General features: G+C 47.7%; 1 protein-coding gene across 1 annotated transcript in view; it reads right to left on the bottom strand.

The window, feature by feature from the left end:
* Positions 1-6,052: 6,052 nt before the first annotated feature.
* Positions 6,053-25,606, bottom strand: part of PLEKHO1 (pleckstrin homology domain containing O1) — a 73,943-nt gene continuing 54,389 nt past the window's right edge. The window contains exon 7 of the transcript XR_008442946.1: positions 6,053-6,275. The gene's annotated coding sequence lies outside the window, so the exon portion shown is untranslated. The remainder of the gene's footprint in view (positions 6,276-25,606) is intronic.

The raw sequence follows: 25,606 nt of genomic DNA, 5'->3' as shown, positions 1-25,606 counted from the left end.
GTCCTCTTTTCTCATGTTATCACCACTAAATTTACCTGGTTCTGAGACAATCCTTAACCCCAACACTGTGGCAAGTGTTTGCTTTGTAATATACAAGTATATGCACCTTTGATCCCAAAGTACTTTACAGGCATAGGGCCTGATTCTCTGTTGCCCCTCTCCTTGTGCTTTTACATTACTGATTACACCACTGAATCAGACTGGCAACATTTTATACCCAATTTGTACTGGTGTGAATGACTGCACAAGGTGCTGGATGATGGAGAAGCAGGCCCATAACGAAATATTACACAAGCTACAATATATAGGGTCAGTTCATCCATTTCCAAAATGCTTCTATCTCTGGAGTGAGCTATGGTTTTAATAGTGAACATCACATTTTCATCAAACACTACATGTGTTTGTTGGAGTTTGCAAACTAAATCCTGCCAACTGAGGATCCTGTCAAAAAGGAAGCAGGTTCACTTAAATTGGATGAAGTCCCGCACCGCAAGTCCCTTTCTACCCCTTCTGCCAACCATTTCCTCTCCTTAACTAGTCTTGTGTAGTGTCTCTTACGTTAGTTGGGGCGGTGAGGGAGGTTGGCTGGGGGGAAGGAGATTTATCAGCGTCATGGATATGTCAACAACCACAGCCCATAATTCCCAAACTTTTGTGAGCACAACTAAAGGTTCACAAACAAATTGCACCTTGAATCCCAGGCTCTGTTCACGCATGGTGGGTTTGAGGTTTGATGCAAATATTTTGCCCAACGGCACTGACTCTCCATAATAATCCAAACTATTCCTTGCCCTTCGTCAACCTTTTTTAAAATGCAGGCGCCGGAGCTCAACAAATCCTCTTCAATCCAACCTATCTATTGGAGCTGCAGTGTGTTAGCTACATGACAAAGGATACGTCTGCACTGCAAATTAAGATATAATTGTAGTGCAGGTAGGCATCCCCACCCTAGTTTTAATCTAGGTAGTGTGGGTAACATTAGCAGTGAAGACATGGCAGCATGGACCCCAGTGCAGGCCAGCAACCCAAGTACATAGCCAGAGTTCCTGGAAGGGTTGGTCTGGAGCAACTAATCCATGCTGAAGGCCAGGCTGTGATGTCTTCACTCCTATTGTTCCCTGCGCTAGCTAGATTAAAGCTAGTGTGGGTATGTCTACCCACACCACAAATACACCTTAAATTGCTCCATAGACGTACCCAAAGATGTGTTAAGAATTTCATGCATATGTGTTTGTACACACGTGCTTTCCTTTTCACCAAAGAGAATAAAATATAGTCAAATGCTGTTAATCTGAAGCAATGAATGAAGTCCCTTTTCAAATCAGATTAAAATCTGAAATTGGTTCCCACTTTTGGGTACTACTCAGACATATGGATGAATTAAGCTCAGATTAACAAGGCCCAACTGTATCCATGTAGTAGTTCCGGGGTGGGGCTCGTCCCTTCCTGGGGGCGCCTGAAAGTCAGGCCGCCCCGCTACAAAGCGAATAACAGTTAGGGCCCCGACCTTTGGGTAGGGGCTGAGCACACAATCAACAGTTCTGAGCTCAGGCCCCGATGCAGGGGCTGAGCACACAATTAACAGCTCCGGCCCTGGGTCAGGGCGGGGCAGCACACCAATAGTCAGTCGGTGGCCCAGGCCTTGTAGCAGGGGCTGGGTCAGTTTGGGTTAGCCCAGGCCCTAGGTCAGGGCGGGGCAGCAAATCAATAGTCAGTCAGGGGCCCAGGCCCCTTGGACAAGGAGGAGGAGAGACTGCCACCCGGCGCGGGGTGGCAGGGGGGAACACAGGCCCACCCACTCCACTGTGTTCCAGCCCGGGGCCCTATCCGCAGCAGTCCGTCTGCCGCGCAGTCAGTGGGGATCCTGACCGCAACACACTGACATGGGTTCGGGGTCTGCTATCCCTGGGCCACTTCCCATCTCCTCCTCCATGGGTACCTGCTCCTCCTGAGTTCCGTCTGCTGGGTCGCAGATCATGGGCTCCTGCGGGCCCCGAGCAGCAGGTAGGTCTGTCACTCCCTCTGGGCCCTTGGCGGGGGGAAGCTCAGACCGTTCCTCAGGATACCGGGCTCTCGGCAGGCTCGGCCAGTCCTCCTCAGGGTACCGGGCTCTCGGCAGGCTCGGCCAGTCCTCCTCAGGGTATCGGGCTCTCGGCAGGCTCGGCCAGTCCTCCTCGGGATACCGGGCTCTCGGCAGGCTCAGGTCCGCAGGAGCTCGGGCACCAGCGTCCGTCCTCTCCCGCTGCCGGCCAGCTACTGAGCGCTGGGGCCTGGCCTTTATACTTCCTGTCCCGCCCCTTGACTTCCGGGGGGCGGGGACAGGCCGCGGTGGCTCCGCCCACTCTGGCGGCTTTTCTGGCTCATCGCTTCCTGGGGCGCCTGGAAGCCAGGCCGCCCCGCTACAATCCACTTAAACGATTTATAGTCCCTTTGGTCAATGAGCCACCAGATTTCAAATGAAAGACACTCTGCCTTGTGTGCCATTTCTGCAAAGCAATTTAATTTTGCTATGTTTTACATCTGCAAACGTATGCATTCTTTCTACGGTGGAGCCCTCTTCTGCAGGATTTAAGCATGGTTCCTTAATATGGTGATGCTCCAACCATATTAGAACATGAATTAATTTCACCTATGTAAATGGGACCGAACTGTGTTATAATTATGGTCTAGACAAACCTAGAACGTAGTTCCATAACTATTCCCTTTAGGGAGATAAGCAAAGTTATAATATCTTTATATTAGAAAAAAAATCCTTAAGCACATAGCTCAGGGAAAACCCACAGAAATCAAGGACTGGAGAGACCTTGATAGGTCATAAAGTCCAGTCCCCTGCACTGAGACAGGACTAAATATCATCTAGATCATCCCTGACAGGTGTTTGTCTAACCTCCAATGACAGATTCCACAGCCTCCCTAGGTAATTTGTTCTAGTGCTTACTTACTCTTACAGCTGAGCAGTTTTCCCTAATGTCTAACCTAAATCTCCTCTGCTGCAATTTAAGCTGGTTACTTCTTGTCCTGTCCTCAGTGGTTAAGGAGAACAATTTATCACCCTCCTCTTTATAACAACCTTTTATATACTTAAAGACTGTTAGCATGTCCCCCATCCTCCTGCTCCAGACTGAACAAATCCAATATTTTTCAATTTTTCCTCACAGGTCATATTTTGTAGACCTTTAATCATTTTGGTTACTCTCTTCTGGACTTTTTCCAATTTGTCCACATCTTTCCCAAAGTGTGGTGCCTAGGACTGCTTGCAGTACTCCAGTTGAGGCCTCATCCCAGTTGATTGGGAAATTACTTCTTGTGTCTTTCTTACAATACTCCTACTAATACATCCCAGAATGATGTTCGCTTTTTTTGCAGTGATACTACATAGTTGGCTCATATTTAGTTTGTGATCCACAATAACCCCCAGACCCTTTTCTGCAGTATTCCTTCCTAGGCAGTCATTCCCATTTTATATTTGTGCAGTTGATTATTCCTTCCTAAGTAGAATACTTTGCATTTGTCCTTATTGGATTTCATCCTGTTTATTTCAGACCATTTCTCCAGTTTGTCATGATCATTTTGAATCCTAACCCTGCTCTATCCATAGATAGATGTAAGCTATTGGTGAGTGTAGGTTATAGATCCCCTGCTATGCCTCATATACAGAGGTGATGATTGTTGCATCGGAAGCTTGGCTGTTTTGCTCAAGCTGTGATAGATCATGCTTTTTTTTTTTACTCTGGAGGTCACTGGTTCAATACCTGGTGTGTTAGCCAAGGTGCTGACTATCACATCAATGTTGTTAGCATAATTCCAACTGTAGAGCATTCAGGGCCAGGTTATGGTCATACGCTCTGTGATATGGACACTTGACCATTATGAACTGGGGTGAAACCCAGCAGCTTAATTTCACATAGGCTATTGAACAGCCAAGAGAAAGGTAACAGTTTGGCCTTGGGATGGATTTGGTTCATCAGCTTAATTGTGAAAGGCTCTATATCCCATTACCAGTCCCAGGACTTCCAAGCAATGGGAATGTAGCAATAACCATAACTTTTATAGGTGTCCTCTGTCCAAACTGTGATATGCATTTACAGCACGATATGTGATTTGTGTATCAACATAACAGAATTTCTTTAGTATAAAGGTTATATTCTTAGTTAAGATATTACACATCAAGTTGTAGTGTTCTGGAAAAGAAATTGAAACAATTATATCATTTCTCCTGGGCTTAGGCCAAAAGTAAAACTCAATACAACTTCTTTTTCCTGTATCACTTTGAGAAAACATGAGTGGAATTAACGCTTCACAAATACACAGACTGTCTCTGAACTTTTAGGTCATTGGGATTCTCTAATGTTGCACCACGAGACTTATTTTCAACATGATGACTCATCTCAAAGGGCATTGAAATTCACAGCTGTGAGAAGTGAAATCTGGGCACAAGTAATGTAGAATAGCAAATCCTTACATCTGTGAGCCAGAATGAAAAAAAGAAAGGGAAGTGGAGGTCGGGGGTGGGTAGAAATGATCCACGTCCGATGTAAGATAATATCACTTTCCTTTAAGCATCCAGGATGGTTATTCCTTCCGAGGCAATCTAATCAATCTCTTCAGAAACTATTATCCAGGACTGTCTGTACTCAAGCTATTTTGTCCTTTCCATTCCTAGAACTAAGTTTTCGATTTTCTTTCAAAATCTAATGTGCTCTATCAGGCTTCAGGCTGCTAAGTGTTCTTGTAATCTGTAGGAGTAAACAAACACATTACCTTTGGCTGTGCCTGTTCCGGACAGCAAACATACTCATAAGATTCTCAGTAGCTTGTGTGACCCATGCTCCCGCAGGCACTGTGTGTGGCAAACAGGAAGGAGCATTTTCCATGAAGTGTCCTTCAATCTGGCATTTGCTTTTCTGCTTAATACACCAGAGCCTAGATTTAATTAACCTTGCAGGCATGTTGCAATCTCCATCTGTTTTCGCAGACTTCGGGCAGACATATATATTTATATTAGTGTTGCCAGTTCTCACATTTCTATCAAGAGTATTGGGATAATTGGTATTTTTCCTAACCCCCAACACCTGGAGTCATGTGACTACATGAGACTCTTAGTTTTCATTTTTAAAAATGTAAGTATGCAGCCCTCATGGTTGTGCAGAAAAAGCATGAACATGTGACCCTAATGCATCCTAAAGGCTAAAAAACCAGAAGGCTAAAAGAACACAAAATGCATAATTATTTTAAAATAATCTCATGATTTCTAAGCCAATCTCATGATTGTTGGAGCCTGACTCATGATTTTTGAACATTTGAGGTTGGCAGTCCTGTTAGAGGCACTAAGGCAGACAGGGAATATAACTGAAGCGTTGGACTGGACTTTGCTTTGTATTATTAATAGTGTAACCCCAGGAAAAGGGTGTTTTGACCTGACACAGACTGTGTTGTAGTGCAGGAGTGCAAGTCACCCGTTCACAATACTGAAAACTGTTGTCTTTGCAGGTTACTGTATGTTTCCATGATTTTACATACCTTAGATATTAATTTCCCCTGAGAGCTTCATAAAAATTGGGGTTCACACTACCCCACAAGAAAAGCCTTTCATAGGCTACCTCAGTGCTGCCAGTCGCATCTGGACCCTGGAAATGCAGAAGACAAAAATGAAAAATAAGGAAAAAACACAATTGTGCAAACTTCAACTCCCATAGAAGGTGTGGGGAATGGTGGGCAAAGGTCTGTGGGTGTTTTAACTCACTTAAACTTGTTTGTGCCATCAGTTCTAACCAATGGATATTCTGGATGCATTTAAAATCAGTGCCAACACTACATAACATTGCTCCAGGAGTATTTCAGAACACTTGAAGAGGGTACTTACTACAAGAAGAAAAGTGGAAGTCTGGAGTGTGAGTCAGTGTGCCTTAAAATAGCAACTGATTATTAGGCAGAATTAAACAGGAAAATGAAAGGTTAAAAAAAAAAGTGAGTGGAAACTAGTGTGAGCATTTCTGAAGCGACAGTGTTACAACACAAGCATTGCAACTCAGACATGCTCTTCAGTGTCCATTTGGTGCAAGTTGACTAGACTTTCCATATGAGTAAATGCAGTCAGGTGTTCTCACAGTAAGATTCCAGGCCTGAAGTCATGCTGTAACCACTTCCTTTGGCCACGGATACTTCGCACAATAGATTGGCCACATGTATTCTTTTCTGGGCAAGGACATTCAAAAATAAAGCCATCTCAGAGTTGTAGCACTGCGCTGTAATATCATCACTGTTCTCCACAATCTCTGCAGTAAAAAACAATAAAAGGAGAAAATGCAGTTAAAGGGATGCAGCTAAAAAAAATCATATATCTATGTAAAATCCCTTCCCTGTGTTATTGATAATGTCTTGGACTATTAAGTGTGAAAGAATTTTTGTAAAAATAGAAAGTCTATTTTACTCTTCATCACTTTTGAGGAAGGATGGTCCTGTGGTTAGGACACTGGATGGGAATGAAGAGACCTGGAGACCAAAACCTGTGAAGGCTGGCAGATGTAGGAGAAGGCGAAATGCTACCTGGTGCATCACATCCTCTGCTGATGTAATACTGCAGAGGGTGCATGGCTGGGGGTACACTCTCAAGTGTGCATTACAGAGTTCAAGAGCAGCATACACTTCCCCCCTCCCCATTGCTGCTGGCAGAAGCATATGTGCTATCCATCTTGAGTGCTGGACATACCCCCAATAACTTCTGACATGCCCCCCCCCCCGTACTACCATATAACAGTACAAATGCATATCACTCATCTCTACATAAACATGTCTCCTAAAACCAGCTGACGAAGTACAGCCAGGGATATGAGGCCATCTTTGGACAGAAGGCAGAGCAAGACAAGATTTTGTTCACTCTCCAGTAAACTTAATTCAGAAAGGCTAAAGAGCGGCTGCGGATGGGCGACCCATTTCAGCACTCAGATACATGCGTCCAACTCTCACTGAAGTCAAAGGATGGAATTTGCCCCTTAGTAAGTCTTTAGCATGAAATGACTTTCCCTACTTCTCTTTTACAAGCAGGGCTGGACTGCTAAAAACAATCCTTGACACTCAGTCAGCGTCTTCCATCCAAAGACCTCAAAGTGCTTTAGACAGGTGAGGAAGCATCAGCAGGGGAGATTAGCCTAAATGAAAGAGGCCTAGCGACTGAATTCCAGTGCTGCTCTTTAAAGCATCTGTTGCTGCGTCTTGGGAGGGTGAACAGTGAAACAGAAAACTTGGCTGTGTCCCAGCCCCGAGGCTGCATAATTGTAATTGCTTGTGCTGCAGTACCTGCAGCAGAGAGCCCAGGCATGCTAATAAGGCCAATGCCATGCCTTGAGGAGCTTCTGCACTGATAGGAACGCTGCCTCCTGGCAACAATGCGTGCTGGAGATGAGAATGAGGTCCAGTCACTTTCAGCCTTACTTTATTTTATGGTGAACTCTTCCAGCAGCGTTATCAGTCCCTGTCTGGCGCCACAAGCAATGGTATGCATGCTGCTTCTAAAAGTGCTTTCCTTATCCTAAGTCACCCCTCCTTTGCTCACCTCTGTGCATTTACTCTGCAGGCATGGTTTGCTGTTCCTTGAAAAAAGACCTGCAAGCTATGCTCTGACCGGAAGAAGGCTAGTCCAGTTTTTAGGGCAATGGCCTCCAGTTTAGGAGATCTGGATTTCAAGTCAAGAGATCACGGGCATAAGAATGGCTCTATAGCTGGCTGGTTAGAACAGCCCCCTGGGAGGTGGGAGACCCAGGATCCAATTCCACTACTCCATTAACTCTTTAATTATTTATCCAGAGTTACAACAGCTTCAACAGGAGAGACCGAGGGAGCCCCCCATGAGACTATCTCATAGCCTGATAGCACACTTGCCTAAAAGGTGGGGGTGAGGGCTCCGGCTGGAGGTGCGGGCTCTGCTGTGGGGCTGGGGATGAGGGATTTGGCGTGCACGAGGGGGCTCCGGGCTGGGATCGAGGGGATCAGAGAGCAGGAGGGGGATTGGGGCTAGGGCTGTGGGAGGGGATCAGGGGTGCAGGCTCCAGGCGGCACTTACCTCAAGCAGCTCCCGAAAACAGCGACATGTCCCCTATCCAGCTCCTAAACGGAGGCGCGGCCAGGCGGCTCTGCGCACTGCCCTATCTGCAGGTGCCTCCCCTGCAGCTCCCATTGGCCGTGGTTGCCGGCCAATGGGAGCTGCGGGGGCGGCGCTTGGGGCAGGGGCAGTGTGCGGAGCCCCCTGGCTGCCCCTATGCGTAGGAGCTGGCGGGGGGACATGCTGGCTGCTTCCTGGGAGCTGTGCAGTGCGGAGGCTAGCAGGGACCCTGCCAGCCCCGCTGCGCAGCTCCGCCAACCGGACAGTCAACAGCCCAGTCGGCGGTGCTGACCGGAGCCACGAGGATCCCTTGTCGACCCCATGTTCCAGTCGAAAACCGGACACCTGGTCACCCTGGAATCCACTTTCACTTTAATGCTATCAACAATATGCATTTTGGTGGGGAGAGATTGGCTCTGTGGCAAGAGAGAGCACTGTGCACTATTACGGGGGCTTATTTTCCAGTACTGCTCCCACAAGAAGATATGTATAATTACTAAGGTAGGAATTGCCATATCAAATCAGACAGTCGTTCTGTTAAGTAAATTATCCTGCTTCTTGCCACTCCAGATCAAATCATTGCTCCATCTAAGCATCCCGTCTCTGCTGGAAGAGCATTGTGTGACAGAGATGGCAATTTCCTGCAATATCCTGGACAAACCTTATGAAATTAAGTTAAGCCTTATTGAATTAAGTTTAAGTATCATTATGGGCAAGGGATTGTATGTAATTCCATGGGGGAAGGAGACCATGGCCCTCCAGGAATTAAGAGCAGAAGGGGTGATTAGGCAAATTCACTCAGGTTGTAACACTTGCAATGAGCTACCACCACCTGGAGAGAGGCTCACATGTACTGGATCAAACTAGATTCTCCGGGGAGCAGCAGACAAAGAAAAGATTTTTGGATAAATAGCCTGAGTTTAAACTGACTCAGGGCCTTCTGTCTGATCCAACAAACAGACAGGACTGCTGGTCCAATGGGGGCCCAATCCTTAGGGAAGGGTGGAAAGACTTGGGCCTACTGAAGCCCCATTATACTGTGTGTGCTTGATCTGAGCAGAAGCTGTGATGAACTTGTGACCACAGGAAAACCCATCGGTGGAGTCTGAAGGACGTTTATTGGCCAGAGCCCTTGTTTCAGTCAGGCGTCGTTGCCCTGAATTGTGACACACACACAATGCATTTCACACCCCCATGATTTTTTTCATTTAAATCATACAATTATAACAATAACAGTTTGGTTCTTTTTATTTGCCTTCCGATTATTGAAACTTTAGGATGTACTCTGGTCACATTTTCAAGTTTGCTCTGCAACCACGAGGACTGGAAACTTACTTGTCCTTTTAAATTGAAAGTTGAGATTCTCATGAAACAACATGACTCTGGGAGCTGGGGTTTTAAGATATCACAAGACTGAAGATACAGTTTGCAAGAATTAACATGTTAGTGGCAGTACTGGGATAAGAGCCAGTATCTCCTGACTCCCGACGTAGTGCTCTAGTCACAGAACACACTCCCTTACAGATGCACCAGTTCTCTTTCCTGTTGTCTCTTTGGTACAAGCGTGAAAGGAAAGCTCAAAAGGAATAGCCTCTAAATCTCCTTCTGGACTCATTTTCATACTTCCCCAGTTACATAAATAATCTTGTAAGTGATATCAAACATTTCCAAAAAACATACGTCAAAAGCATGCAGCACTTGAGAGCCTCTGCCCAAACAGACTCTCTCCCTCTCCCCATTTCAGTGAATGCTCAGGCAGCCTCGTCATTTGGATAATTAGAGGTGCCAGATGGCCGTAAATATGCTCACAATCCTTCTTATCCAGCTCCCTTCTATCTGGTACCCACATCGCTTTACCCTGTAGCAAGCACCTGGCCTGTTCCAATTCTGCCAACCTCTTCCCCTCTCCTCTTTTGATCTAAATTGCTTCCTCTGGTTTTTATTTTCAATGCAGATGTAAAGGGAAGCTCTCCAGGGCTGTGCTTTATGCAGGATAGTATTCAATAAGAATCCTCATCATTATCAATTAATGAATAATATGTTGCCCTCTCTTGAGGCAAAGATCTCAGGGCTCTGGACAAAGGAGGGTAAATGTCATTATCCCCATTGTGCAAGGGAAGATGCAGAGGTACAGAGGGTGAAATCCAACCCTGTGCAGAGAATCAGGAGAATGCTATGCATCACGTGAATCCTATTTTGAGGACTTAGGTCTCATGCTGTCCTTTCGCATAGGGGTCAATTTCACCCAGAATAAACATGTGACTCATTCAAGATCACACCAAGGGAGTTACAACAGGCCTGTACTCTAACCACAAGACCATTTTGCTTCATCTATCAGTGCACACTATTTTTGTCCTGTAGGTTAATTATAGTCACTGTATTCCAACCCTTCCACCGTTAGTCTTAGCTCTCCTGGGTAAACATCACTACTACTGGGATGTTTATTGGTCAATCTATCGCTTTCAGGACCTGTCAGGTATATTTACGCAGCAACTAGACACTCAGGACTGGCCCATGCTAGCTGACTTGGGGCTTGTGGGGCCTGGGCCGCGAGGTTCTTTCATTGCTGTGTAGACTTCCAGGCTTGGGATGGAGGCTGGGCTCTAGGACCCTGCAGGGTGGGAGGGTTAGTGATCAAACTCCAGTAAGTGGCAGCCCTAATATAATAATAGAAATGTAGGGCTGGAAGGGACCTCAAGAGGTCATCTAGTCCATCCCTTCAAGCTGAGGCAGGACCGAGTATACCTAGACCATCCCTGAAAGGTGTTTGTCTAACCTGGTCCTTAAAACCTCCAGTGACATGGATTCCACAACCTCCCTATATAACCTGTTCCAGTGTTTAACTATCTTTACAGATGGAAAGTTGTTCTTAATATCTAACTTAAAACTACCTTGCTACAAATTAAGCTGATTACTTCTTGTCCTCTCCTTGGCAGTCACGGAGAACCAATTATAACAACCTTTTACACAGCTGCAGACTGTTATCAAGTTCTCCCCTCAAATGTCTCTTCTCTAGCCTAAACATGCCCTGTTCTTTCAATCTTTCCTCACAGGTCATATTTTCTAACCCTCTTATCAGGGCCGGCTCCAGGCACCAGCCCACCAAGCTTGTGCTTGGGGCGGCACCTGGAGGGGGGCGGTGCGGCGCTTCGGCCACCGGGGAGAGCGGAGCCGCAGTGGGCTCGCCGCCGGGGAGAGCAGGGCCGCGACTGAGCTCGCTGCCCTCCCTGCGGCGGTCCAGGCTGCCAGGGAGAGCGGAGCCGCGGCGGGCTCACCACCCTCCCCCTGGCGCTCTGGCCGCCGGGGAGAGCGGAGCCCCAGCTGGGCTCTCCGCCCTCCTCCCGGCACTCTGGCCGCCGGAGAGAGCGGAGCCCCGGCCAGGCTCTCTGCCCTCCTCCCGGCGCTCTGGACGCCGGGGAGAGCGGAGCCCCAGCCAGGCTCTCTGCCCTCCGCTCCGGGGACCAGCGGAGCAGCGGCGGGCTCGCCGCCCTCCCCCTGGCGCTCTGGCCGGTCGGGGAGAGCGGCTCGGCGCCCTCCCCTGACGCACTAGGGAGGTGGGGGGGGGGGGACAGCAGGAGGCTTTTTTGCCAGAGCTGGCCCTGCCTCTTATTACTTTTTTTGCTTTCCACTGGACTCTCTCTCATTTATCTCACATTTCTCAAAGTGTAGTACCCAAAACTGTACATAATACTCCAAAAATCTTGCAGCTCCTCTAATGCTTAACTGAATTTATACGAACCTTTGTGCTGGAACCGTGCTGGAAATTTCACAAGAGTGGATTTCCAAGTTTCTCTGAATTCAGGAGCCTTTTATTTTTAGGATTACAATATTTGTGCTTTAATTTAGACAACTCTGTTACTAGTGGAAACATTTCAAGCTTGCTAAGCAAATCAGAAGAGAAAGTAGGACTGGTGAGAGGGGGTTTAAGCTGTTTGTCACGGAGTATTGGGGGACTCAGGGCCCTGCACCCCCGGCTTCCTGCGATTCACCATGACTCTCAGCCAGCCAGTAAAGCAGAAGGTTTATTTGGATGACAGGAATACAGTCCAAGACAGGTCTTGCAGGCACAGACAACAGGGACCCCCTCAGTTAGGTCCATCTTGGGGTCCCCGGGCATCCCAGCCCAGCCCCCCTTGGGAGGTCAGAGCCATCTCTGCCCCCCAGCCCTCTCTCCCTGCCTGCTTCCAGCACTCTGCCTTCAGCGACCCCTCCCACAGCCTTTGTTCAGTTTCCCGGGCTAAGGAGTCGCCTCCCCTTCAACCCCTTCCTGGGTTCTCATGTTACACACTCAGGTATGCGCCCTCGGGCGCCCTCGGGCAGATCCCATCCTGCAATGCAGACTATCCCAGAACACTCCCCTGTCAGCATTCACAGACCACCGTGAGAACAGGCCCAGTTCGTCACATCTCTCCCCCCTTCGAGACCGAACTGAGCAGGGTCACTTTAGCCAGTGACCCGGGGAAGTTCGAACCTACCCCCGTTCCCATGGATGCCCCCGCATCCCTCCCATTCCTTGGTGAGAATTACACCAGGCCCCTCCAGTTTCACGCCCCCCCTTAGGTCGGGGGTGCTTGATGGCACTCGCAGTTCGCATGTGGGAAGGTTTATGCGGCCTGCGCCCTTTTCCCACCCCCATACCTCTGGGGTTCCAACTGGGCTGTGGTCTTCTCCCAGCGCTCCAGTCTGGAGGTCTGTGCTTTGGGCTCTCTTGGTTCAGAGCCGCCCTTTTAACCTTGGCCACCCTCTGGAAAGGATCCTTTATGCTGGGCAAGGGTCCTAAAGCTGTTTTCCCCTTGTCCCAGGCCTTCCTCCCCCTCTGACAGGGGTCACAGGATCCGCAGTACTGTCGGACAGTAACAAAGACCCCAGGCCAGTAAAAGCTCCGTAGCAGCCTCTGCTGGGTACGCCAGGTTCCCTGGTGCCCTGCGAGGGGAATGTCATGGGCCCGGCACAGCAGCTGGCGGCGATACTTCTGGGGTACCACCAGCTGCCTCCTGATCCCCCCTGACTCCATTTTCCCTGGGGGAGCCCATTCTCGGTACAGGAACCCCTTCTCCCACAGGAACCTTTTCCGGCCACCTCGTCCCATGGTCTGTACCGCATTGAGGTCGGCTAGGTCCCTTATCTTCCGCAAGGAGGGATCTCTCTGTAACTCGGCCTGGAACTCAGCAGCTGGGACAGGGATGGCCACCTGCTCTTTCTCACCCGCTGGGTCCGAAGCTGCAGCCTCCCTGAGCCGCGTCCCTGGGCGTTCCCTCCCCACCAGCTTAGGGTCCCGCGCCTCAGGCAAAGCACCCCCCCCAAGGCCAGGGGGCAGTGCCCCTTGCCGGCTCTGACCGCGGGTCACAACTAAGGCGGTCTGGGGGCTGCTTGGCCAGTCCTCTAGGTCCCACCCCATCAACACCTCGGTGGGCAAATGGTGGTGCACTCCCACGTCCTTGGGGCCCTCCTTGGCCCCCCATTTCAGGTGTACCCTCGCTACGGGAACCTTGAATGGGGTCCCGCCCACCCCGGTCAGGGTCAGGAAGGTGTTGGGCACCACCCGATCTGGGGCCACCACCTCGGGCCGGGCCAGTGTCACCTCTGCGCCCGTGTCCCAGTAACCATAAACTTTCTTCCCCTCCACCTCCAGGGGAACAAGGCACTCGCTCCGCAGGGACAGCCCCGCGCCAACCCTGTAAACGGAGAACTTTGAATCCGGAGCATCTGGCCCCCCAGAGAAGCTAGCCTGGGGCTCTCCTCCCTCCTTAGCAGGTGGTACTCTGCCAGCCCCCCTTCCCTGGGAATGCTGCCTCTCGCCGGGCTGGGTCTCTACCCAGTCAACCCTCTGTGGGTTCGGCCTGCTCAGTCTGTCCCTGAGCCTGGGGCACTGGGCCCGTATGTGGCCCTTTTGGCCACAGTGGTAGCAGCCCATGTCCCGTGGGTCCCCTTGAGTGGGTCGGATGGTCCTGATGCCGGATGTTCCCCTCTGATGGGGTTTTTCTGTATTTTCCCATGGGGAGGTCCCATGGTGACTCTCTCTCTGCGTTGTGGTGGGATTGCTCCTTTGGGACTCCTCCCTTTTATCTCCTGACCGGCTCTTTACGAACTCATCGGCCAGCCGGCCTGCCTGTCGCGGGTTCTCTGGCTTTCTGTCCACCAACCACAGCCTCAGGTCGGATGGGCACCGCTCATACAGTTGCTCCAGTACCAGCAGTTTGACCAGGTCCTCCTTCGTCTGGGCCCCATCAGCCCACTTGCTGGCGTATCCTTCCATGCGGGCGGCTAGTTGCAGATATGAGATCTCAGGGGTTTTATCCTGATTCCGGAACCTTTCCCGGTACATCTCAGGAGTCAGCCCAAACTCCTGTAGCAGGGCCTTTTTGAATAGCTCGTAGTCCCCTTTCTCTGCCTCTTCCAGTTGGCGGTACAATGCCATGGCTTTGGGGTCCAGTAAGGGGGTAAGGACCCGGAGTCTGTCCGCGGGATCAACCTGGTGCAGCTCGCAGGCCGTCTCAAAGGCCTCCAGGAAGTCATCCATGTCCTCCCCCTCCTTGTATGGGGCCATGATGCACTTATCAAAGCTCCATGCAGTCCTGGGTCCCCCCTCACTCACCACAGCCGGGGGTTCGCTGCCCCTCAGTCTCGCCAGTTCCAGTTCACGCTGATGCTGTCTCTCATTCTCCTGTCTCTGTCTCTCTTTCTCCTCCCGTTCATGCTGTCTCTGTCTCTCTTCACGCTGATGCTGTCTCTCTTTCTCCTCCCGTTCACGCTGATGCTGTCTCTCTTTCTCCTCCCGTTCATGCTGACGCTGTCTCTCTTCATGCTGTCTCTGTTGTTCACGATCCTCCAGCTCCCTCAGTTTTAGCTCTTTCTCCCATTCCAGCCAATTCCGCTCCCCGGATGCCGAACGCCGCCGGGAGGATCCTCTGCTGGCCGGCGAGCTTCGCCGGGGGGACCCCCTGCTGGCCGGGGGGGTCACGGCGCCCTCGGTATTTGCTGGGCTCCTCCCCACCCTTCCCCTAGGCATAGGAAGGAGGGGTCTCGGGAAGCCCTCAGCAGCCGGCTGACCACTCCCAGCTGGGACAGACACTGGTGCCTGCGCTGCATTTGCCAGGCTGCTTCCCTGAGACACAGGGATCAGTTCATTCGCGCGATCTTCCGCCTCCAGCTGGGCAATGAGCTGTTCTTTGGTGAGCCTCCCAATGCGCAGCCGCCTCTGCTTGCACAGCTCCACCAGGTCGCTCTTAAGCCGCTTGGCATACATCTTCCTGCTGGCCACTCACCGGCCTGTGTGCTCACAGCTCCCCACAGTTCCCAGGGGGCCCCCTAGTGTGCCAGCCCTTCTCGAGGTCACCGCCTCTCTGCCAGGGTCGAGCTGCAGACTCCTCCGCCCCTGGGACCACTCGCTGCGATCCCCCCGGGGGACCCTGTTACTGCAAAAGTCCTTCTCGCTGGTCACACACTCCCAGGGGTAATAACCGTCTCTCTCTCACTCTTCAGCACGCCTGGTCCCCGTCAATCCCCCTTCGTTTTACTGCTCCCCAGTCACTTACTGCAGGAAGCACCGTCCACGGGGTGCAGTAGATCCCACCGCTGCCACCAGTTGTCACGGAGTATTGGGGGACTCAGGGCCCTGCACCCCCGGCTTCCTGCGATTCACCATGACTCTCAGCCAGCCAGTAAAGCAGAAGGTTTATTTGGATGACAGGAATACAGTCCAAGACAGGTCTTGCAGGCACAGACAACAGGGACCCCCTCAGTTAGGTCCATCTTGGGGTCCCCGGGCATCCCAGCCCAGCCCCCCTTGGGAGGTCAGAGCCATCTCTGCCCCCCAGCCCTCTCTCCCTGCCTGCTTCCAGCACTCTGCCTTCAGCGACCCCTCCCACAGCCTTTGTTCAGTTTCCCGGGCTAAGGAGTCGCCTCCCCTTCAACCCCTTCCTGGGTTCTCATGTTACACACTCAGGTATGCGCCCTCGGGCGCCCTCGGGCAGATCCCATCCTGCAATGCAGACTATCCCAGAACACTCCCCTGTCAGCATTCACAGACCACCGTGAGAACAGGCCCAGTTCGTCACACTGTTTAAAAAGTTGTTTTCAAGAAATCTTAAAAGATACACAATTAGTTTATAAAAAAAAGAAACCGAGAGGAATAAAAGAAGGTCGCAAGCTGTTTTCGGTGATTCATTTACGCTAAGGAAAGCCATACAGTCATTCAGAGTGAAAATTCATCCCAGTGCTGAGAAGCAGCATAAAGCCAATGTACCACTTAAATCCTCACCAAGGACTATATGGACCATTGGTCAGATCTGGTAAGGCAGATCCTGTTTCTAATAAGCATGGACTTAAGTTAGAAATATGTGCAGAGAATGCGATTCAACTATGAAAAATGCAAACGCTCAGATGTCCACTAATGGAAGCCATTTAGAAAGAAAGATGGGTCAACGGATCGGGAAAACCCTAGAGATGCTCAAGAGAAAGAAGAAACCCGAAAAGCATAGATAATGAAAAAGACCTGAGTGATAGCTGACCTGTTCGCCTAAACTCCCCTTCCAGTTTCAATTGGTTGTGGGGTTTTCCTTTAATTCCCACCCAATGTTATAAAATATTGTTATGCACTGTTAAACAGCTGCCATGTCCCACCCCAGATGTGGCTGCAGTCCATTCATAAGTGAATAAGTAGGGCATAGATCAGGTGAAGGACCTCTGCTCAGGGTTACAAAAGAGGTGAAGGGTGACCGACATGCTGGAACAGACAGCCATCACCCCGAGAACATGTAATCTTTTGCTTCTTGTTGCCTAGCTGGTAGCTTAACTCTTCATTGCAAACTGTAGAGAAAGCAGAGGGTAGAAGGGGAATTTGCTTCATGTACTTGTGCCCAATGAGACGGATAAATTGATTTCCCTAGGAAATCACTAGGAATACAGATTTAAAAAGTTGTTTTGATGGACCTAGAAAATAAACACACAGCTCCTTTAGTTTGGGGAACATTATCAATCTATTTATGCATATGAGTTCATAAACTCCTGTGTTTAAAAGTCACTATAAACCTCAAAGCAACACCTCTATCCCCCTAACTAGGAAATTCTCGTCCCCAAGCATCTTAGATGTCATGGATTACAAGACTCCCCTCAACTCTGCTCTAATCAAAGGGAGACATCTCACAGATATCCTCCCTCAGGGCTTGTCTACACCTCGCAGCTTTTAGCGACAAGGCTGGGTTGACACAGCCTTGTCGCTAAAAGTCAGCGTGTGTAAACGGTCTTTGTCGGTACTTTGCCCGCACTTTTGCGGAGAAAATACTTCCCCACGAGCGGTGTTAGCTTTGTCGACAGGAAAGCGCTCCTGCCGACAAAGCGGCATTCACACTGCCACTTGCGTCAGCAAAACTTTTGTCTTTCGCGGGAGGGGGGGCTTTTTTAAGTACCCCATGAAAGACAAAAGTTTTGCTGACAACTTCGCAGTATAGACAAGCCCTAAGAAACCCTTTTGTATATGAGTAAATTCACTAGCTAAATACTATTGCTAATCTGGCCAGAAGAGCAGGGAAAGAGGCTCCAACTTGGCCTAATAGGGGTGCTCGACTAAAAAGCTGTTGGGAGCTGGGAGAGGAACAGGACTAGATTTCAGGAAATATGAGCTCAGTTCCGGGCTCTGCTATCGACTCTCTGTGCAACCTTGGACAAGTCACTTATCTTCTGTGTCTCAGATCCTCTTCTGTAAAAATGGCGATAACAACCCATCTTCTGTCTTGTCTGTTTAGACTGTAAACTTTTGGGGGCGGTGACTGTTGCTCAGTCTTTGTTTGTACAGCTCCTAGCACAAGAGGGCACCGCTCTTGGATTCATAGAGCTTAAGGCCAGAAGGGACCATTAGATCATCTAGTCTGACTTCCTGTATATCACAGGCCAGAGAATTTCCTCGAGTTACCCCTATATTGAGCCCAATAAGTTGTTTGACTAAAACACATCTTCCAGAGAGGCACTTTGAAGACATCAAGAGATGGAGAATCCACCAGAGGTTAGGGAACTTCCTTTCCTCATACTCCTATTTATTTCCATGAAATATTCAATAGGGAACAGAATGTTTTATTATTTGTACAGAACTTCAAATATGCACCGAGCTTTACAGATCATTTACTAGGACCATCGCCCTGCCTGAAGATTTTATCCTATAATCACACAGCTCATCTCCCATTGAAATCAATGGAAAAACTTCCATCAACTTCAGAAGGAGTTTGATCACGCCCTATCTGAGAGGAATATGTCACATAGGGCAACAGCTGAGAAGGTGCAGAGACCTTGTCAGAAATAAGATGATAGTGTTGCCAACTCTTGTAGTTTTAACATGAGTTGTGCAATATTTGGTGGTTTTCTTAAAGCTCCAGCTTCTGGAGTCCTGTGAATATGTGAGATTCTCAGCTTTCATTTTAAAGAAAGTAAATTTCTAGCCTTCCTGATTGTGGAGAAAAGCTTGAAAGTGTGACCCCTAATGGATCAGGAACCAGCAGGCAAATAAAAGAAATCAGAATGTATTTTATTTTTTTTTAAACACAAGACCTTGTGATGTTTAATGCAACCTGATGATTTCTGGGAGCCTGACTCATGATTTTTGACCACAGAGGGTTGGCAATGCTGACCTTATATAGGACCAAGTGGGTGTGAAGGAGGAAGGTGAGGGCACTTGGTTCACAGGAAGTGGGAGGGCGTTTCAGAGAAATTAAGTGACTTTCCCATCTTGCACACCCAGTCAATACAGAAACCAGTTCTGACTCCCAGTTGTTAGCTCTAACCACTAGACCAGCAGGTCTCAATCAGGGGTCCAAGGCCCCCTGTGGGGCTGCGAGCAGATTTCAGCAGGGCCAGCATTAGGCTCACTGGAATCCAGGGCAGAAAGCCGAAGCCTCACCGCCCCAAACGCCGCCAACCTGGGGCTGAAGCTGAAGTCTGAGCAACTTAGCTCCACTGGGCCCTGTGTGGAGTGGGGCCCCAGGCAATTGTCCTGCTTGCTACCCCCTAATGCTGGCCCTGGCTTTTATATGCAGAAAAACAGTTGTTGTAGCACAGGTGGGCCACTAAAAAGAAAGAAAAAGTTTGAGAACCCCTGCACTAGAACATACTGGTTCCCTCTCCTCTATTATCTAGTGGTTGTAGACAGTTTAGACCATTGGCCTATTATGATATGTTATTGATTTCTCTTGGGAGGACCTCAGATATTATGGTAATTGGCACCACTAAATTAACTTAGATGATATCTTGATAGAGAGGAAGGATGGTCGGTCTAGTGGTTGGGGGAGGGGGAGGACTAGCTGGGTTTTGAGACACTCAGGCACAATTCCCAGCTCTGACACCAACTTCCTGAGTGAGCTTGGGCAAGCCCTGTAGCCTCTTAGTGCCTCAGTTCCCCACATGTGCAGTGCGGAGAATAGCAGTGCCCTGATGAAAGATTGTGAGGTGCTCAGACGGTCCACTAATGGGGGTTCTACAAGTAGATTGCACCAGAATCGTGCACAGACAATGAGGAGCTTAACCCAGAAAGAAGATGTTCTCGGTCATCAAATCATCCTTTTCCTATAGCCAGTCATAGAACCCAAACTGGTGTGTAAACACATTAGAATTCACAACTTGGTTCCCGTTCATCAGTTCAGCGATACCTGGAAGGGATCTAGCTGATCCATCTGCTCTGGGAATTGGATTTCCATTTCCTGATGGGGAGAAGCTAAAGTACCATCTTGTCCTGAAGCACCTTTCAGCTGAGAGATCAGCTAAATCGCGTGACTGATTGAGCCTCCTGTAGTCAAAATGTCTGGTGTGACAGCTGTTGGGTATCTGTGGTCCTGACCTAGTATGGGTATGGCAAGAACAGGAGGAGAAAGCCCGTCTCCTTCCCAGCACCAGAGATATCCAAGCCTCAAATTCACAGGCTTTTTAATTGTATTATCTATCTATTTTAGATACTCATATAGAACCCTCATTACCATATTTGAGAACTTCACAATCTTACCTTGCTTCTAAGGATCTCAAAGCACATAATTAAGCCATATAATAGCATGGGTAGTAAATAAGGGATATGTGGAGATCAACTTCACCCACTGTTAAAATGCATCCACCTCTGAGGTACAACACAGCAGCTGGTGAACAGCAAAGAGCAACACAACTGGTGTTTGCATCTCTTTGCTTACAAAAAGAGCCAAGGGACCTCCAATGACCGCAAGTGGTCAGCATCTTTGTTTTATATCTCAGCCATAGCATGACACCTCCAATAGCACAGCACCTGTCATCACCACAATAGGGTGGCGAATCAATACTGACCAAGACCACTAGGGGCGGCAACTTGGGTTTTCCTTGGCGGTCTCGTATTCAAGTAGGCTCCTGGCCTGACCCTATGTAGCTTGTGAGATCCAATGTGCTCATAGTACAAGGTGATAAGGTTTAAAAAGATATTTACGTGACTTTTAATATCATCCTTGGGAGGAAGAACTATGCCCATCCTCTAAAATGCAGAAGCTGGCCACTTCCCTGAGCATAATCATTCACTTCCAATGTATTAGCATTTTCTCCTTTAAACAGCTATGATAAACATTTGCTGCCACTGGGCCCATCTGTTGAAACCCAGTCCCTTAAAGTACAATATCCACCATCTCCCCCCGGCAGTTCCAGTCAATGCCAGCACTTGTGCACTGTTCAAGATCATATTGTCAGTCACTAATTATTGCAGCTCCGAATAATCACCCTCTGTCTGTGTGTGACGCTCGTATGAATCCTTTATTCTGACCACAGAGCCATAGAACGTCTCCTTCTCTTTATCAGCCTGAAGGGAAGAGTTTCCAGAAATATACAGCTCTTTTGGGAACAGGCAAAAGTCATTTATATGCATAACTCCCGGGCCACTAGCGTCATAAGGGTCGACCACCGGCATTTAGAACTCTGACTTGTCCGACCCCTCCCATGCACTCAGGAAATTCAGGAAGGGCAAAGAAATTTCATTCGGTTTCCTCTGAGTCGGGAGATTTGGAAAGAGGCAAAACACAGCATTGTTTGGCTTTCATGTCATCAAAAATTAATTGAGTGGAAGACTCTGTATAGGTTTTTGAGTTAAATAGTTTGTAGAAGCGCTCAAGAGACTCTACATGCCCAAAAGTATAGCAGAGGATTTCCTGTGCTGAGCCCTGTTGGTATAAATATTTTCAAAGAGAATAACCAACAGCAGTAGTTCTCAACCTTTTCTATACCAGAACACCACGTTACAACAGAAGTTTCAGAATTCCCCCATCTAGCCATAAAGCAAGAGAGAATGGTCATGATGCCTTGAGACCTGTTAATGACTACCAGGAACAAGCTGTAGCCTTGAAAAACAACATTAGCATCTTCAAAGTGCTTCTTAAATGGATCATTCCCCCTAGGATCCCTGCAAGGTGGGTAAAGGATCATCCTAACTTTATAGACGCGGAAACTGAGGCACTGAGGTCAAAATCTCTTGTCCAAAGTTACAGAGGGAGTCAGACATGGTTAGAATTTAAGAGCTCCTGGCTAGAGCTGTGAAAATAATGGATTTTTCAGTTCACTGGCAGTTCCAAAAAATCAGAAAGAAACAAAACATTTTTTTCAGCTCAACCCTATAGTGAAATGTTTCTGAATTTTTGGCAAATTTAAAATTTTAAAAACTTTCATTTTGGGTCAAATGAAGCATTTCATTTTGATTTCCGTTTTTTTCCCCCTTTTAAATTTTTTAAGACTGAAAATAAAGGTACTATTGAAACAAAAAGTCATTTAGGATTGAAAAACCAAAACATTTTATTGCAAAAACTTTTTTGGCTTTTTCGATCAAAACAATTTGCCAAAATCAGCACAAATTCACAAAATGTTTCAATCAACCTGATTCTGCATTTTTTTCCACAAAAAAGTTTTGGTAGAAAAATTGCAGCCAGCTCCTGGTTCTATGTGGTGTTGTAGGACCACTGCCACCAAAGCCTACGAAGCATTTTGAATGCTAACTATGAACATCGGACTGTGGAACTCATTGCCACATGAATCTGTTGTGGCCAAGAATGTTGTCAAATTTCAAAAAAGAATTGAACATACAGAGAATATCTGGAGTTATCATAATTAATTTTAACAGTTCTGGAAGGGATATTAAACTCATGCTTCAGGGTTTAAGCCAACCTCTGACTATAAAGAGACAAGGATGAGCCCTAATATGGGAGACAGATTATTTCCTATCTACCTATTGATGAGTTCTTACACCTTCCTCTGAATTATCCTCTGGTCAATGTTTGATATAGGATATTACAAGGGACTTGGGCCTGATCCACTCTGGCAATTCCTATGTTCCGATTAATTATCTTTTAAATTGTTCTCAAATTAGAGGAGCTGCTGTCTTAGGGCAATTGAGGTTGTAAAGAGACTTTTATCCAAAGGTTGCTGGTTTGAATTCAGTCCAGGTTCATAATGACTGAAAGGCAGAGGCTGTCTGATGGCCATTTGGTGGCCTATGTGAAATGTGTCCTTCTCAGGCCAGTTTGCAGTAGGAAGGCATCCACATCACAAAAGACACTGCTACTAATTGGCAGCCTCAACAAAGAGCCCAAGGATCTGAATGGGTGACAAAGACTGTCTAGACATGTCTAGAGGTGCTCCTTGCAGAACAATGAGGGGAAGACGTGGGTGGGGCCGGCTGTGGAGGAAGCATATATTGTACTTCTTTTATTAGTAAGGGACTTCAAGATGGGCCAGTGGTTAGGGCCCTAGCCTGGGCTTTAGCAGACTAAACTTCACTTCCTTTCTCTGCTACGGACTCCCAGGTTATATATACGCTACAGCAGCACACATGTAGCACTGCAGCTGGGCCACTGTAGTGTAGATACTTCCTACATCGACAGAAGGAGTTTTTCCGTCAATGCAGGTGATCTATCTCTCCAAGAGGTAGTAGCTAGGTTGATGGAAGAATCCTTCCATTGACCAAGCTGCGTCTACACCAGGGGTTAGATCAGGGGTTCTCAAACTGGGGGTCGGGACCCTTCAGGGGGTCGAGAGGGGTTGCGAGCTGTCAGCTTCCACCCTAAACCCTGCTTTTCCTCCAGCATTTATAATGGTGTTAAATATATTAAAAAGTGTTTTTAATGTATAAGGAGGGGTCACACTCAGAAGCTTGCTATGTGAAAGGGGTTACCAGTACAAAAATTTGAGAACCACTGTGTTAGATCAACCTAACAACAGTGCTTAGAACACAACATTTTTCACAGCCCTGAGCAATGTAGCTAGGTCAACCTAATTTTTAGGAGTAGACAGGCCCCCAGTATCATGTTGACCAACTTGCTTAGGACCGAATGCTCAAAAGAAGTTAGGAACCCAGTTCCTCATCTCTACCATGGAGATAGTAGCACTTCCCTATCTCAAAGGGGTGTATGAGGATAAACACATTACAGAGTGTGAGATGCTCACACACTACAGCAATGATGGCTGGATAAGTACCCAAAGCCTTTCCCAGATGCTACATTCATTCCACCAATTATTAGACCAGGGTCAAATCAAAACAGTGATTCTCCTAACTTTTGTTTCACTCCTTTCCCAGACACACCTCAACTATGTAAGCGCTCTGTATAATAGCCAGTCTGTATGGACACACACGATTACGTATCACTGTCTGTCTAAGTTGTGATCTGGTGCATTCAGTTAGGTTGGTGCTCTCTCTCTCTCTTTTTTTTGTATGACACACACTATATATACAAAAATAAATAAGGCCGAACTATGCTTTTCTTCACCAGAGAAATTACCCTGCCTGTGTTTGTCCACAGAAGTATCAGCAAAAATTTGGATCCTAACCAGATCACTGCCAGCTTCAATTACCTGTGGTGTAATGAGAGACCCAAGCACACTGTTAAAACTGAGTCCAATAATGGGGAATTATAACAAAAGATGAATCAGTGCCTTTTTGCTTATGATGCTGTTTCCTTTCCTATAGCCCTGATTCAGGAAAGCACTTAATCACATGATGACAATTAAGCACTTGCCTAAGGCTATCCTAAATATGGATGCTTTTCTGAATTAGGGTCTATATGTAGAAACCCCTGATATAAAATCTCTTATTCTGGTGTAAGGCTAGACTAGGGATAAAAATACCCACTCAAATGGAATGGAAGCTCTCCACACATTGATTTACTGCATTTATTATTAATTAATTATTAAGTATTATTATTATTATTTAGATTCCAGTAGGCACCTGGAGGCCACCAATAAAAGACCAGGGCCTGCTTGTGCGAGGTGCGGTACAAACATACAAAAAAGTTCCTGCCTAAAAAAGTTTACAAACTAATACACACACATATATCTATGCACATAGTCTGTATGCACACATATTCACACATCTACTATACACAAGTACACACACACGGACATTTGACATCTAATAATATTGTCATATTTGAGATTTTTTCTTTTTTAAGGAAAGGGAAGCTGTTTTCAAGGGAAGCTGAATCATCCACATTAATTCAGGAAACTAGTTAGCTCTTGTTAAGTCAATAATTAGCACTTGTGAATATAGGTCAAAGGATCTCAGGAATATTCTCTCTCTTTCTCTTCCTCCAGACGGAGAAGAGACTTTCATTAGCCATTAGTCTATGGCATTAGTCTATGAGGTTACATAAGGATTCTCTACAGACAGAGCTGCTATCCTTTCCCAGAGTAGGGTGACCAAATAGCGAGTGTGAAAAATCGGGATGGGGGTGGAGGGTAATAGGAGCCTATATAAGAAAAAGACCCCAAAATCGGGACTGTCCCTATAAAATCGGGACATCTGGTCACCCTATCCCTGAGAGGCGGCCTCTCCCCTATCAATCAGATATCTGAAAGATCCCAGGAGTTCAGCTAAATACCGTGAAACCCTTTTATAATTATGTACTTTTTCCATAGACCAGTTTCTTTCTCAGCGTGATATTTACTGCATATCTGCACATTGCAGGCTGTTGAAACAAGCTGGGATTTTCATAAAATATACTAAAATATGAGTTCCAGGACATCTGAGTTCAAATATAAGTGGATTTCATTGTACTGAGTGCCTTTCTCCATAGCAGGTAGGTGCTAATTTACTTATATTTAACAAGACACAAGATGCAAGAAGCCACCCACAATGGGTAAAATCCACTGTCCTTTTATCAGGAATCTATCAGCATATATTCCCAGCTACCTAGGTTTGACTATCACTGCAGTGTCTACATTCACAGATCTAACGCAGCGATTAAGAGGGGTAACCAGCTATAGAGGCCCGGTTCCAGAGTTGGGCGAGCAGCTCGCTGGCAAGGGGCACTGTGGCACTTGCTTTTTGTTTTTGCTCCACTCTGATTGGCCAGCTGTGAGGTTTGCTTGTTTGTTTTGTTTTCCCACCTGCTCACACGGAGGGGGTAGGAGGTGAGGTGCTGAAATCATTCCCCAACATGGCCAGATGTCAGGAACGAGGGCCCTGCAGCTGCACCTGCCCAGTTGTCAGGCAGCCAAAGGGCACTGCTGGGCCCCAGCAGAAACACCTGATCGGCT

The sequence above is a fragment of the Malaclemys terrapin genome, chromosome 21 (genome assembly GCF_027887155.1).
Source record: "Malaclemys terrapin pileata isolate rMalTer1 chromosome 21, rMalTer1.hap1, whole genome shotgun sequence".
Taxonomy (NCBI): Eukaryota; Metazoa; Chordata; order Testudines; family Emydidae; genus Malaclemys; species Malaclemys terrapin.
This window is presented reverse-complemented; position numbering and strand designations above follow the sequence as displayed.